The 12,881-nt window shown below is 40.4% G+C and overlaps 1 protein-coding gene across 1 annotated transcript in view; it reads left to right on the forward strand.

Moving 5' to 3' along the window:
• pcdh15b (protocadherin-related 15b) overlaps nt 1–12,881 on the forward strand; it is a 780,285-nt gene that overhangs the window by 700,298 nt on the left and 67,106 nt on the right. The window lies entirely within an intron of this gene.

The raw sequence follows: 12,881 nt of genomic DNA on the forward strand, positions 1-12,881 counted from the left end.
ATACAGAAGGGTTAAATATTGGTATAATATTAACTACACTGCATTATCCTTGCTCAATATCACTAACTAAGAGAGCTCTTGAGAATCGGAATGTAAATAGACCTAATAAATAAGTGTTGGAATGTGTCAGGATTTTTATATTTATTCATTCATAATGTATAGACATTATTAGCTTTTATTGTTTATTACTAATTGCCTGGTACAGAGTGTTTGCTTAGCAATTCTAGGAAGTGGTCAGCCTATAGTTATGTATCTGGGTCACATTTTGGCCCAAGAATGGAAGGAGGGCAGATTTTATTTTCATAACTATATTAATGAAATAACTGTATTTTAAATAATAATATAGTGAACTACACTGTAAGCACTTTAAACCACTTTTTAATGCTGCTTATATTGTCGATACATGCTAGTATTTATATATTTATGTACATTTTATTCCATATTTGTACTTTGAACTTTATTTTTATATCATTTTTCATTCTGTATAATTCTTGAATGTTGTTTCTGATGCATGTAGCAACAGCACCCCACAGCAGTTTCCTAGTACATATAAATGTACAGCATATGGTGAATAAAGTTGATCCTTGATCCTTGAATATGGTAGTTTAACAGTCACCATAAATAATATTTGCTTACAACATAGAAGGAGGTTTTTCTGCCCTTTGACTGATCCTGGCTCCCAAAGCGATTCCATTTGTCACATTGACCCAGTTATTTTCTTGGAACATTCTCTCTCATGGCCATCAACTTTCCCTGAACTTCCTGTCACACACCTGAATTCCTGTTCATTTACAGTGGCCTATTAAATTATTAATCAGCATATCTTTGGGGTACAGGAGGAAACCCAAGCATCCAAAGGAAAGACATGATGTCATAGAGAGAACTTGCAAAATTCACACAAATCACACCAGAGATCAGGATTGAAACGTAGCTGCCAAATCCCTCCTGTTTAAAGTTTAAAGTGCCAGCCATTAACTTAACTACATGAATTTCAGCTCCCCAGTTTCAGTGCTGGAATTTGAATTCATACGCTAAATTTATTAATCCAGTCTTTAAGATACTAATCAAATAAATCAAATATAGTTGCAGAAATATGGTTACATACTTTTCTGGAAAGCAGTGTCCTTGTATCAACCAGTCCTAAAATGTTGACCATACCTTTGCCTTTACAGGAGATTGCTTGATGCTGAATTCTTCCAGAAGTTTGTTTTTTTTTCCCGATCCCATCATCTGTACTCGCCTGTGTCTCTATCCTTTTGTGGATCCTTATAATCTTCCAGCATAGACATGAGATCTCTTTGGTTTCTAGTTTCACGTCATAAGACCATAAGACATAGGTGCAGAATTAGGCCATTCGGCCCATTGTGTCTGCTCTGCCATTCAACAATGCCAATTCTTTTCAACCCCATTCTCACACCTTTAATCCCCATGTCATTAAAGAATTTATCAACCTTTGTCCTAAATGCACCCAGAGACTTCATCTCCACAGCCGTGTGTGCAACAAATTCCACAGAATCAACACCCTCTGTCGGAAGAAATTCCTTCTCATCTCTTTTTTTAAAGGGATACCCCTTTATTCTGAGGCTGTGGCTTTGGACCTTTATTCTTTCCTACTAATGGAAACATCTTGAAATCATTTCATCAAATGGTCAGTGCTTGAATTCTCTCTTTACCACTTAAACTTGAAGCTATTTTACCTGACTAGTTACTGTGATACAGAAGAAGGCCATTTGGCCCATCGAGTCTATTGAGCAATCCCATAATTTGCATTCTCTGTTTCCATATTTCTCTGTGCTTGTACAGTATAGCTTATTCTCTCTTACACTCCTACTTTGGCCAGTCACGTCACCTGAGGGTAATTACATCAACCAATTATATTATCTGCTTTGGGACATAGAAGGAAATCAGAGAACCCAGAAAAATTGTATGCAGTCACAAGGAGAACATGCAGACTTCACACAGACAGCATTCAAGGTCCAATTCGAACCTAGGTGTGTGAGACAACAACGCTACTGAATGCGACTTTGCTGCCTTCTCACCTCCATATTAAAGCTTAGTGATTTTCCTTTCATATTCATTTGCAGAATAAAGTTGTCACTGAAAATGCCACTATATATTGACCTACTTTAATGCCCTTGAACTGAGTGCCTTGCTGGGGTCCAGTGTCATATTTAGTTAGATGGAGTAAGAATAAAGATTTCCTATCTTAACAAAAACGTTAATGAGTCGTAACAACAATCAGTTGTTTCATGGAAGCAATAACCAAAAGTGGCTCTTGATTCTGGTTTATTCAATGAACAGGATTTTAAATGTATTACTTATAAAACTCTTGCATTAAGGTGCTGGGCCCAGCTTTTGTTGGCTTCAATGATGGTGGGGATCTTAGGAGAATGGATCTTTGCTCAGAATTTAATTAGAAGAACAATACTTCATATTCAGCCTAGAGGTAGGCTACAACCCAGTGGTATAAGAGTGAATTTTCCCTTCCACCCTGTGATATCTTTCTGTCTTTGTCTGTCTCTCTCTCCACCCTCCCCCCACTCTCTCGCTACAATCTCTCTCCTTCTGATTCACTTCTAGACCTCTCATTTCTCTTCCCTTCCTCTTCCCTTCCTCATGCCCTCTCCCTCCTGTCCCCATTACCCACTTTCCTTCAAGCCTCCCTGACTGGAGGAATTCAGCAGGTCAGGCAGCACCTATAGAGAGGAATAAACAGTAATCTTTTCAGGTTAAGACACTTCGTCATTTTCCTCCTCCACTTAGTTCCATCCACCCAATGTCCACAGATTTCAGTTCACCCACTAGATCCCCTCCACTTCTGCTTCCATTTGCCCTTAACTTCTCCTTGAAAGGTTTACATTATTACCTTAGAGACACAGGAGACTGCAGACACTGGAATCTGGAGCAACAAGCAATTGCTGGAGGAACTCATCAAGTTCAGCACTATCTTTTGGAGGATAGGAGTTGTCAACGTTCAGATCATAAGTTCCGATGCAGGGTTTTGACCCAAATCTTAGACAAATCCTTTGCCCCCACAGATGTGATTTGGCATACTGATTTCCTCTGGCAGATTGCTTGTTGCTGCACACTATCACCTTCCTTACTTTTCAGATTCCAGCACACACAGACTTTTTGCCCCTGATTCTCACCCTCCAATCTCTGTCTCCACCTTCATCCTCCCCTCCCCGATCTGCAAATGGAACTAGTTTAAATGGGCAGTGGGGTCAGCTTGGATGAGTTGGGCCTAAGGGTATGTTTCTATTCTGTATCACTTGATAACTCGGTCATTAATCTGAAGTAGCCACTTTGAAGAAGTCCACAAGATTGTGCAGACACTTATGTAAGTGGGGGAAGAATCAGAATCAATTTTGTTATCTTTAACATACAGTACTGTGCAAAGGTTTAGGCACATATATAGAGATAGGTTTTTGCACTACTATTTGTAGTGAAATTTATTGTTTTGTGGCAGCATTACATAAAATATACTATAAATAATAGTAAGATATAGAAGAATATATATGAAGATAAACATGTAGTGCAAAAAGAAATCAAAAAATAGTGAGATAGTGTTCATGGATTCATTGTCCATTCAATAAATCTGATGGCAGAGGGAAGAAGCTGTCCATAAAACATTGAATATTTGTTTTCAGGCTCCTGGACCTCCCCTCTGATGATAGGGATGAGAAGAGGGTGTAATCTGGGTGCTGGGGATTCTTTATGATGGATACCACTTTTTGAGGCATCACCTTTTGAAGTAGAAAGGCTGCAGCATTAACCAGAGTAGCATATCTCAGAATGTTGGTCAGGTTGGCCACTTGGAAAGAACGAACAAAGAAAATATGGCAATGCCAGGGAATTCTATAATTAAAGGCAACCAAAGGCAAAAAAATCCCGAAGGTATATTATCTATCCAGCACTGGATATATCCATGCATCTGGGCAGGGGATCGAGGGGGAAAATATGGAGTTTGTAGACTGTGTTAACATAACTGACAGAAAAGGAGAAGGTTGAGTACCCTTACCCAAACTGCTTGGGGCCGGAAGTGTTTCAAAATTCAGATTTTTTCAGAATATACAATGAGATAGCTTGGGATCACCATCATTTCCTCCTCTGAAATGTGCTACCAGCGAACAGTCTGTGTCTTGCATTTGTTCATGTACTTAACAGTAAAAATTATTACATATCATGAACATAATGAAAATATAATGTGTGCAAAGTGAAAAAAGAAGCAGCATGGCAACATTGGGATACTGCCACCTTGTTGTGATGGAGAGGCTTGTGTAATCCTGAGAAACTGAGAGTGGTGCCATCTGGAGCTTAGCTCCTGTTGGGGTCACCCATGCGGTAAGGTCAAGGGGAAGATCCAGACGAAGCACGGTCCAACCAAGTCCTCAACTGCAGAGCAGGTGGAAGATGGGGGTAAATTAGAGTCTCCAGAATCTTGGCACTCTTTCAGTACACCATCTAGATCTTCATTTTTTACTTTATGTGGTGTTTTCTATTTTTCACTAACTTCTGTTCATTGCATATGTCAGTGGTGTGCAGAGACCTGCACATTGCCTGGGAACCTTTCCATCACCTTGTGGAATTCTGTATTAGTGTCATCATGTCAGCACTCAAAAATTTTGGAGGTTGTTGGATTTTGGATTTTTGGATAAAGAGTACTCAACCTGTATGAGGAGTTGAGAATTAAATTAAAAAGCAAGACCATGAAGATAACAAAATTTAGTAGGATTGTGCCTGGCAGGTTATGAATCTGTTAGGGTTAGTGTTTGGAACGTCTGCTTTCCTTTCATGACAGCAGTACTGGAACAAAAAAGTGATCCAGTAATAGAATAGACATCCCTCAATCCAAAACAGAAACTGCATCCCAGCAAAAGTTTAAATCAGGAGGTGGCGAAACTTTTCAGTTAGTTACATAGGAGGAATCCACAAGAAATAAATACTAGCAAAACAGGAAAGGAAGGAATAGTACAGCTGAAACTAGGGTGAATGGAAATGAAATTAAATAGAGGTATAGCATATCAGTGTAAAAAGATATTTTAAAATCTATCCGTTCAGCAATACACCAAGTATCTATATTCATACCCAGAAGCTAGAGGCAGTAATATATTGCACCAAAATAGTATAATTAGGATTAATGAGGTAAAACAATGGCATAATCAGAAATGCAGATTAAACATTGCAGGATGCAGCTTATTTAGAAAAGCTTGTGTTAAAACAGAGTTGGAGGAGTTGTTTTTAATAAAAATAGCGTAAAGCAGAAAAGTACAGATGGCCAATGATAAAAGATAGTGAGGATTTATTCAAATCAATGTTTGAATAATTCCAAAAGTGGAAGAGACTTAGGGGAAGAAACTTTGTAATAAATTAGGGGAGTAAGTAATGTATTCTGGAAAGGATATTGGACTCTGAGAAGATGCTTAAAACATTTACAAAACTGATATTCAAAAGTGGAGTTTAAATCTATCAGCAAAGGATAAACAGTTGAGTTCATTATGCCTGAAAAGAAAAGGGCATAGACTCATAGAACATAGAACACAAAACATGCAACAGTACAGGCCTTTTGGCCAGAATCATGTACCAACCTTTTAACCAACTCCAAGATCCTTACCTCTAACATACCCCTCCATTTTTCTTTATCCATGTGCCTATCTAAGAGTCTGTTAAATGTTCCTATTGTATCTCCCTCTACCGTTACCCCGGGTAGCATGTTCCACACACCCACATTCTCTGTTTATAGAATCTACCCTGGAAATCACTCTGGAAAATGTCACTGCTGTCAAGTCCATCTGACAAGGGTGTACAGTTACATCCCAGTGCTGAGAGAGAGAGACAGATTCAACAGTTCACTAACTTTTTATAGGAACTGTATAGAATAAAATATAAAAACAGTAAACACTAAGCCAACGGAGCCGATAACTAAAACCGGGCCAGTGACAGTGCTCAACAGGGGATCAGAGGTGGAGAGGGTCAGCAACTTTAACTTCCTTGGAGTTATTATTTCAGATTACCTGTCCTGGGTACAGCACGTAAGTGTAATTAAAAAGAAAGCATGGTAGCGCCTCTACTTTCTTAGGAGTTTGTGAAGATTCAGCATGACATCTAAAACTTCAACAAACTTCTATATGTATGGTGGAGAGTATATTGACTGGCTGCATCACAACCTGGTATTGAAACACCAATGCTCTTGAACAGAAAAATCCTATAAAACGTAGTTGATATGCCCAGTCCTTCACAGGTAAACCCTCCCCACCATTGAGCACATCTACATGAAGCTTTGTTGCAGGAAAGCAGCATCTATCATAAGGAACCCCCACCACCTAGGTCACCCTCTCTTCTCACTGCTGCCATCAGGACTAGGAAAGAGGACTAGGAGCCTCAGGACTCACACCACCAGGTTCAGGAACAGTTAATATCCGTCAACCGTCAGGTTCTTGGACCAAACGGGGTAACTTCACTCAACTTCACTTGCCCATCACTGAACTGTTGCCACAACCTATGGATTCACTTTCAAAGACTCTTCATCTCATGTTCTTGATATTAATTGTTTATTTATTTATTATTATTGTGTTTTTTTTCTTTCTTTTTGTATCTGCACAGTTTGCTGTCTTTGATGCAGCCTTTCATTGATTCTATTATTGGATTTATTGAGTATGCCCATAAGAAAATGAATCTCAGGATTGCATTTGGTAATATATATGTACTTTAATAATAAATTTACGTTGAACTTTGAACTGAGAATCCTTCCATTAACCCTATACCCTGCCTTCAAGTTCAGCCTTCCAAAGTGAATCACATCAAACTTTTCTGGGTAGAACTCCACCTGCCTTTTCTCAGCCCAGTTCTGCATCGTGTCAATGTCCTGTTGTAGTTTGTGACAAATTTCTACACGATTCACAACAAAAAACAACCTACGTGTCATCAGCAAACTTTCTAACCCACCCTTTCACTTCCTCATTAAAGTCATTTATAAAAATTATAAGGAGCAAGGATCCCAAAGCAAATCCCTGTGGAACACTATTGGCCACCGACCTTCAGGCAGAATATGCCCATCTGCTATCACTCTCTGTCTTCTGTGGGCAAACCAGTTCCAAATCCATGCAGCCGAGTTTCTTTGGATACCATGGCCCTGGGGATTTATCCACCCTAATTTATCTGAAGATAGAAAACACCTCTGTAGTCTGTATAGGGTCTATGGCCTCACTACTGTTTTGCCCCACTTCTATAAACTCTGTGTCCATCTCTCAAGTAAATACAGATGCAAAAAATCAGCTTAAGATTTCCCCCATCTCATTCAGCTCCACGCATAGATTGGCACTCTGGTTTTCCAGAGGCCCAATTTTAACTCTTGCAATTCTTTAGCTCTTATATCTGCAGAAGCCCTAGGATTCTCCTTCACCTTGTCTGTCAGAGAAACCTCATGCCTTTTTGAAAGCCCTCCAGATTTCCTTCCTTAGTGTTCTCTTGCATTTCTTACACTCCTCAAGTGGCTCATTTGTTACCTGCCTATACCTGCTATGCATCTCCTTTATCTTAACCATGCATCAATATTCAAGTTTGCTGATGTCATGGGCCAAATCTAAGGTGGTGATGAATCAGCATATGGGGGAGATTGAAAATCCGGCTGAGTGGGGCCACAAAAACAACCTCTCACACAGTGTCAGTAAGACCAAGGAGCTGATTGTACACTTAAAGGAGAGGGAAACCAGAGGTCCCTGAGCCAGTCATTATCGGAGGATCACAGGTGGAGAGGGTCAGCAACTTTAAATTCCTCGGTGTTATTATTTTGGAGGATCTGTCCTGGGCCCAGCACGTAAGTGAAATTGTGAAGAAAGCACAGCAGCATCTCTACTTCCTTAGCAGTTTGCAGAAGTTTGGCGTGATATCTAAAACTTTGACAAATTTCTTTTGGTGTGTAGTGGAGAGTATATTAACTGGCTGCATCATAGCCTGATCTGGAATACTCTTGAACAGAAAGTCTTACAAAAATTAGTGGATTCGGCCCAGTACATCACAGTTAAAGCCCTCCCAATCATCGAGCACATCTACATGAGGCATTGTCGTAGGGGGGCTGCGTCCATCATCAGGGATTGCCACTACCCAAGCCATACTCTCTTCTTGCTACTGCCTCAGGAGTCGCACCACCAGGTTCAAGAACAGTTACTCTCCCTCTGGTTCTCGAACAAAAGGGGTTAAGCACCCATCTTCACTTGCCCCCTCATTGAAATGTTCCCACAACCAGTGGACTCACTTTCAAGGGCTATTCATCTCAAGTTTTCATTATTTATTTCTATTTATTTATATTTGCATTTCCACAGTTTGTTGTCTTCTGCACTCAAGTTGAATGCCCTAGTTGGGTGTCCTTCATTGATACTGTTATAGTTATTATTCTATAGGTTTGCTGAGTATGCCCACAAGAAAATGATTCTCAGTGTTGTATATGGTGACACATATGTACTTTGATCATAAAATTTACTTTGAATAGCTCTCAAAACCAAGATACCCTAAACCTGTTATCCTTGCCTTTTATTCTGACAGGAACATACAAATTCTGTACTTTGAAAATTTCACTTTTGCAGGCCTTCCATTTACCAAGTACACCTTTGCTAGAAAGAAACCTGTCCCAATCCACTCTTGCCAGATCCTTTCTGATAGTAACAAAATTGGCCTTTCTCCATTCTAGAATCTCAACCGAGGAACATACCTTTCCTTTTCCGTAACTACCTTGAAACTGAAGACATTATTATCACTAGATGCAAAGTGTTCCTCTACATAAACTTCTGTCACCTGCCCTGTCCCATTTCCACTACAGCAAATCGAGTATTACAATCTTTCTAGTTGGGACTTCTGTGTACTAATAAAGGAAACTTTACTGAAGACATTTAACAAACTCCTTCCCATCTAGTTCCTTGACAGTATGTGAATCCCAGTCAACGTGCGAGAAGTTAAAATCACCAACTATCACAACCTTATGTTTCTTGCAACAGTATCCTCTAAATCAATAGACAATAGACAATAGGTGCAGGAGTAGGCCATTTGGCCCTTTGAGCCAGCACCGCCATTCACTGTGATCATGGCTGATCATCCACAATCAGTACCCCGTTCCTGCCTTCTCCCCATATCCCTTGACTCCGCTATCATTAAGAGCTCTATCTAACTCTTTCCTGAAAGCATCCAGAGAATTGGCCTCCACTGCCAGACTGTTGTGGGGGGTCTCTAATATAATCAGATTAATGTGGTCATACCCTTCTTATTCCTTAGTTCTACCTATAAAGCCTCACGAGATGACCTCTCCAATATGTCCTGACTTGAGCAGTGCTGTGACATTTTCCCTGACTAGTAATGCCAGCCCTTCCCCTCTAATCCTTTCCACAATCATGTCTAAAACAACGGAACACCAGAACATTGAGCTGCTAGTTCTGCCCCTCCTGCAACTAAGTCTCACTAATGGCCACAATGGCACAATCCCATGTGCTAATCCATGCCCTAAACTCAGCTGTCTTTTCTACAGTACTCCTTGTGTTGAAATACATGCAGCTCAGAACATTTGTCCCACCATGCTCAACTTTTTGATTCCTGACTTTCTATGTAGGCATAACAACATCTTTCTCCACAACCACACCACTATCTGGTTTAATCCCTCACCCCCCACCCCCATGCAGCACTAGCAAACATTCTTGCTAGAATAATAGCCCCCTCCAGTTCAGGTTCAAGCTGTTCCTTCTGTGCATGCCCCACGTTCCCTGGAAGAAAGCCCAATGATCCAAATATCTGAAGCCCTCCCTCCTGGACCATCTCCTTAGCCACATGTTAAAGTGTATGATCTTTCTATTTCTGGCCTCATAAGCACATGACATAGGTAGCAGTCCTAAGATCACAACTTTGAAAATCCTGACCTTTAACTTAGTACTTAACTTCCTGACCTAAAGTTGCAGGGGTTTGCACCCCCTCCTACCCTTATCATTGGTTCCCTCATGGATGCTTACCCTCCTGCTGAAGAATGCTGTGGACTCAATCCAAAATATCCCTGACCCTGGCATACCGGAGGCAACATACCATCCGGAGATCTCATTCTTGTCCACCGTACTTCCTTTCTGTTCCCCTAAACAACGAATCCTCTGTCACTACCTTTCTTTCTGAGCCAGACTCAGTGCCAGGGACCTGATTGCTATGGCATTCCACTCCTAAGTCGTCAACCCCCCAACAGTATCCACTGCTTTTCCCCTTTTGCCCTCCTGATGGTTGTCCAGTTATCTGTGTCCTACACCTTGGGTGTAATTACCTTCCTGTAGGTCCTGTCTATCAACCACCCAGCCTCCTGAATGATCCAGAGTTCATCCACTTCCAGCTCCCAATTCCTTAATACAGTCTGTTAGAAGCTGCAGCTGGATGCCCTTAGTGCAAGTGTAGTCATCGGGGACACTGCCTTCCCACGTCCCGCAAGAGAAGCATTCCACTATACTGCCTGGCATCCTCACAGCCTTAAATGTGTGATAAGATGGAAAGAATAAATAATGAAAATATATCTAACTATGACCTACGCCTCCCCTTACTGAAACCTTGATGAGGCAAAGCCTTAGCTCCTCCACTCTACCACTGGTTCATTCACACATTGCCTGCTCTGCTTAAACTTGTCTTCTTTTTATAGGACCTTGCCAAGTGCCTAATTTCCCGCAATCCCAGTGTCTCCCCGGGAATAGTGGTGCACAAAATGTGCCAAGTGCCCCAACTCGTTTCTTTCCAACCCTCTCTCCCGCTACGCAATCCAATGTCTCCTCGGGAACTGTAGCTCATAAAATGTTCTGATTGCTCCCACTCACTTCTTTTTAACTCTTCCTCCCTCTGCGCCATCCAGTATGACGCAAGACAGTGACCTGTGTCAGTCTTCTCCCCACACTGATGTTTTAGAATGGATTTTTCGAACAAGGTTGTTGGGCTAAACCTCTGTGACAATGAGAGCAAATAAGGAGAGTCCCCTGTTGTAGTCAATGCTTATTCACAGCTGCTTGTCTTATTTCACCACTTAATTAGGAACCTTGCTATTGGAGCAGGTGAACAGAGCAGAGCACAGCTGTGTCATTTTTAGCCAGCAGCTTTCATAACTCCTCATAAGCACATCTTAAACTCCACATAAAAAATACTTGAATTTTTACCAAAGGATATTAAAATATACGTAATTGTGGAATTAACTGCTTATTAATTTGAAATGTCTTTTTAAAAAATACTGTCAACATGGCCACGCTCAATGAAAGGACCATAAAACATAGGAGCAGAATTAGGCCATTCAGCCCTTCGAGTGTACTCTGCCATTCAATCGTGACTGATTTATTATCCGCTCTCAGCCCCATTGTCCTGCCTTCTCCCCGTAACCTATAACCTGTTAGGGATATTTGAGCTTCAGTTTTAATCACCTCACTCTCCAAAAACAAAACGTGGCAAGGTTAAATTTAGACTGAGCCAGTGTAGTGCCATGAGCACATTCCATTCACACATAACATCATTTCATAAAGCCAGCCGAGGATCCTACTGTAACCAGGCATTCATCATTGGGTATTGCAGACTGATTTTAAGTAGAAAGTGAGATTTACAGATTCTGAAACCCGATTGTGTGAGGCACGGATAGTCATAGTGAGCGTTTCAAAATTAACTTATTCAATCTCTGCTAGCCCATGTCAAGCACCATGCTGTTGATGGTCATGTAATACAATTATCCTCTAAATTAGTCCTGAAGCCATTTGAATGGGAAAAGCACCTTGAGGACTGCTGAGCAAATACTAATTATAAAAGTTTAGTGAAGCTAAGCACATGTCCAAAATAAAGTAATATAAATATGAACACTACAAATATTATATATTATATATGAAAGATTATATACGAAACTACTGAAAACTATTTGATATAAAAGACTAGACCTTTGTATTCTCAATCATGCATTGTATTAGTTCTTAACTGTAACCTATTATTGATTCTGTACAGGCAATCAACTTTGCCTCCACGTACCCTTTCAAATATTATTAATTCCCTAACTCTAAATAATGTTGACATAACTCTCCTTGGCAATCACTCAGAATGTGGTGTAGTCCTGCCTGTAGTTTTCTGCAAGTTACTAAGATCTTCCCTAAACCCGGAACAACACACAACAAATGCGAGAGGAACTCAGCAAGATAGGGTGATCCATGAAGAGAAATAAATAGTTGACATTTCAGGCCAGACCCTTCCTCAGGACCCACAATGTTGATGGTTTACAGTATGTCCCTCCATAGATGCTGCCCGACGTACTGAGTTCCTCTAGAATTTTGCATGTGTTGCTCAAGGTTTTCAGCATCTGCAGAATCTCTTGCATTTCCCCAAACCCTATTCATTTTACGAAAGGAAATCGCACTCGTGGCAATTTATTGGACACAAACTCCCCTTTGATTGTATCATTATTATCACGTTTATCTGTGCACCATGAATTGTTGGAAACAAGAAAGCTTGATATTCACTTATAGTATTACCATAATGAAGGTGTTTTGATGCTGTTTGTGCACATCAGCAATTTAAAAGGTTAGTGAAAGGGTTTCAGCAGTGACAGTTCTAATGTTTACCACTTCGAAAGGTCTGTTGGGACCAGGTGCAGATGATTTGTCAGCATCCTCGTTAACTTTAAATTCTTGGTGAAATCACCATATTGCAGGAGGCCACAGAAAAAACTTGAATAAACAAATTCTTCAAGATTTCTTTTCAGCTTACTTCCTGTTTTAACAGTTCAATTCAGATCTTTCAGCTCCCTAGAGCATATTAATGATTTTTTGGTCTTTTTTGGATACTTTCAGTGCATCAGACATTAAACATTCTTGCTGGCTGTATCTGTCCAAGCTTCCCAAGAAGCCCTTCAT

The sequence above is a fragment of the Mobula birostris genome, chromosome 21 (genome assembly GCF_030028105.1).
Source record: "Mobula birostris isolate sMobBir1 chromosome 21, sMobBir1.hap1, whole genome shotgun sequence".
Lineage (NCBI taxonomy): Eukaryota > Metazoa > Chordata > Chondrichthyes > Myliobatiformes > Myliobatidae > Mobula > Mobula birostris.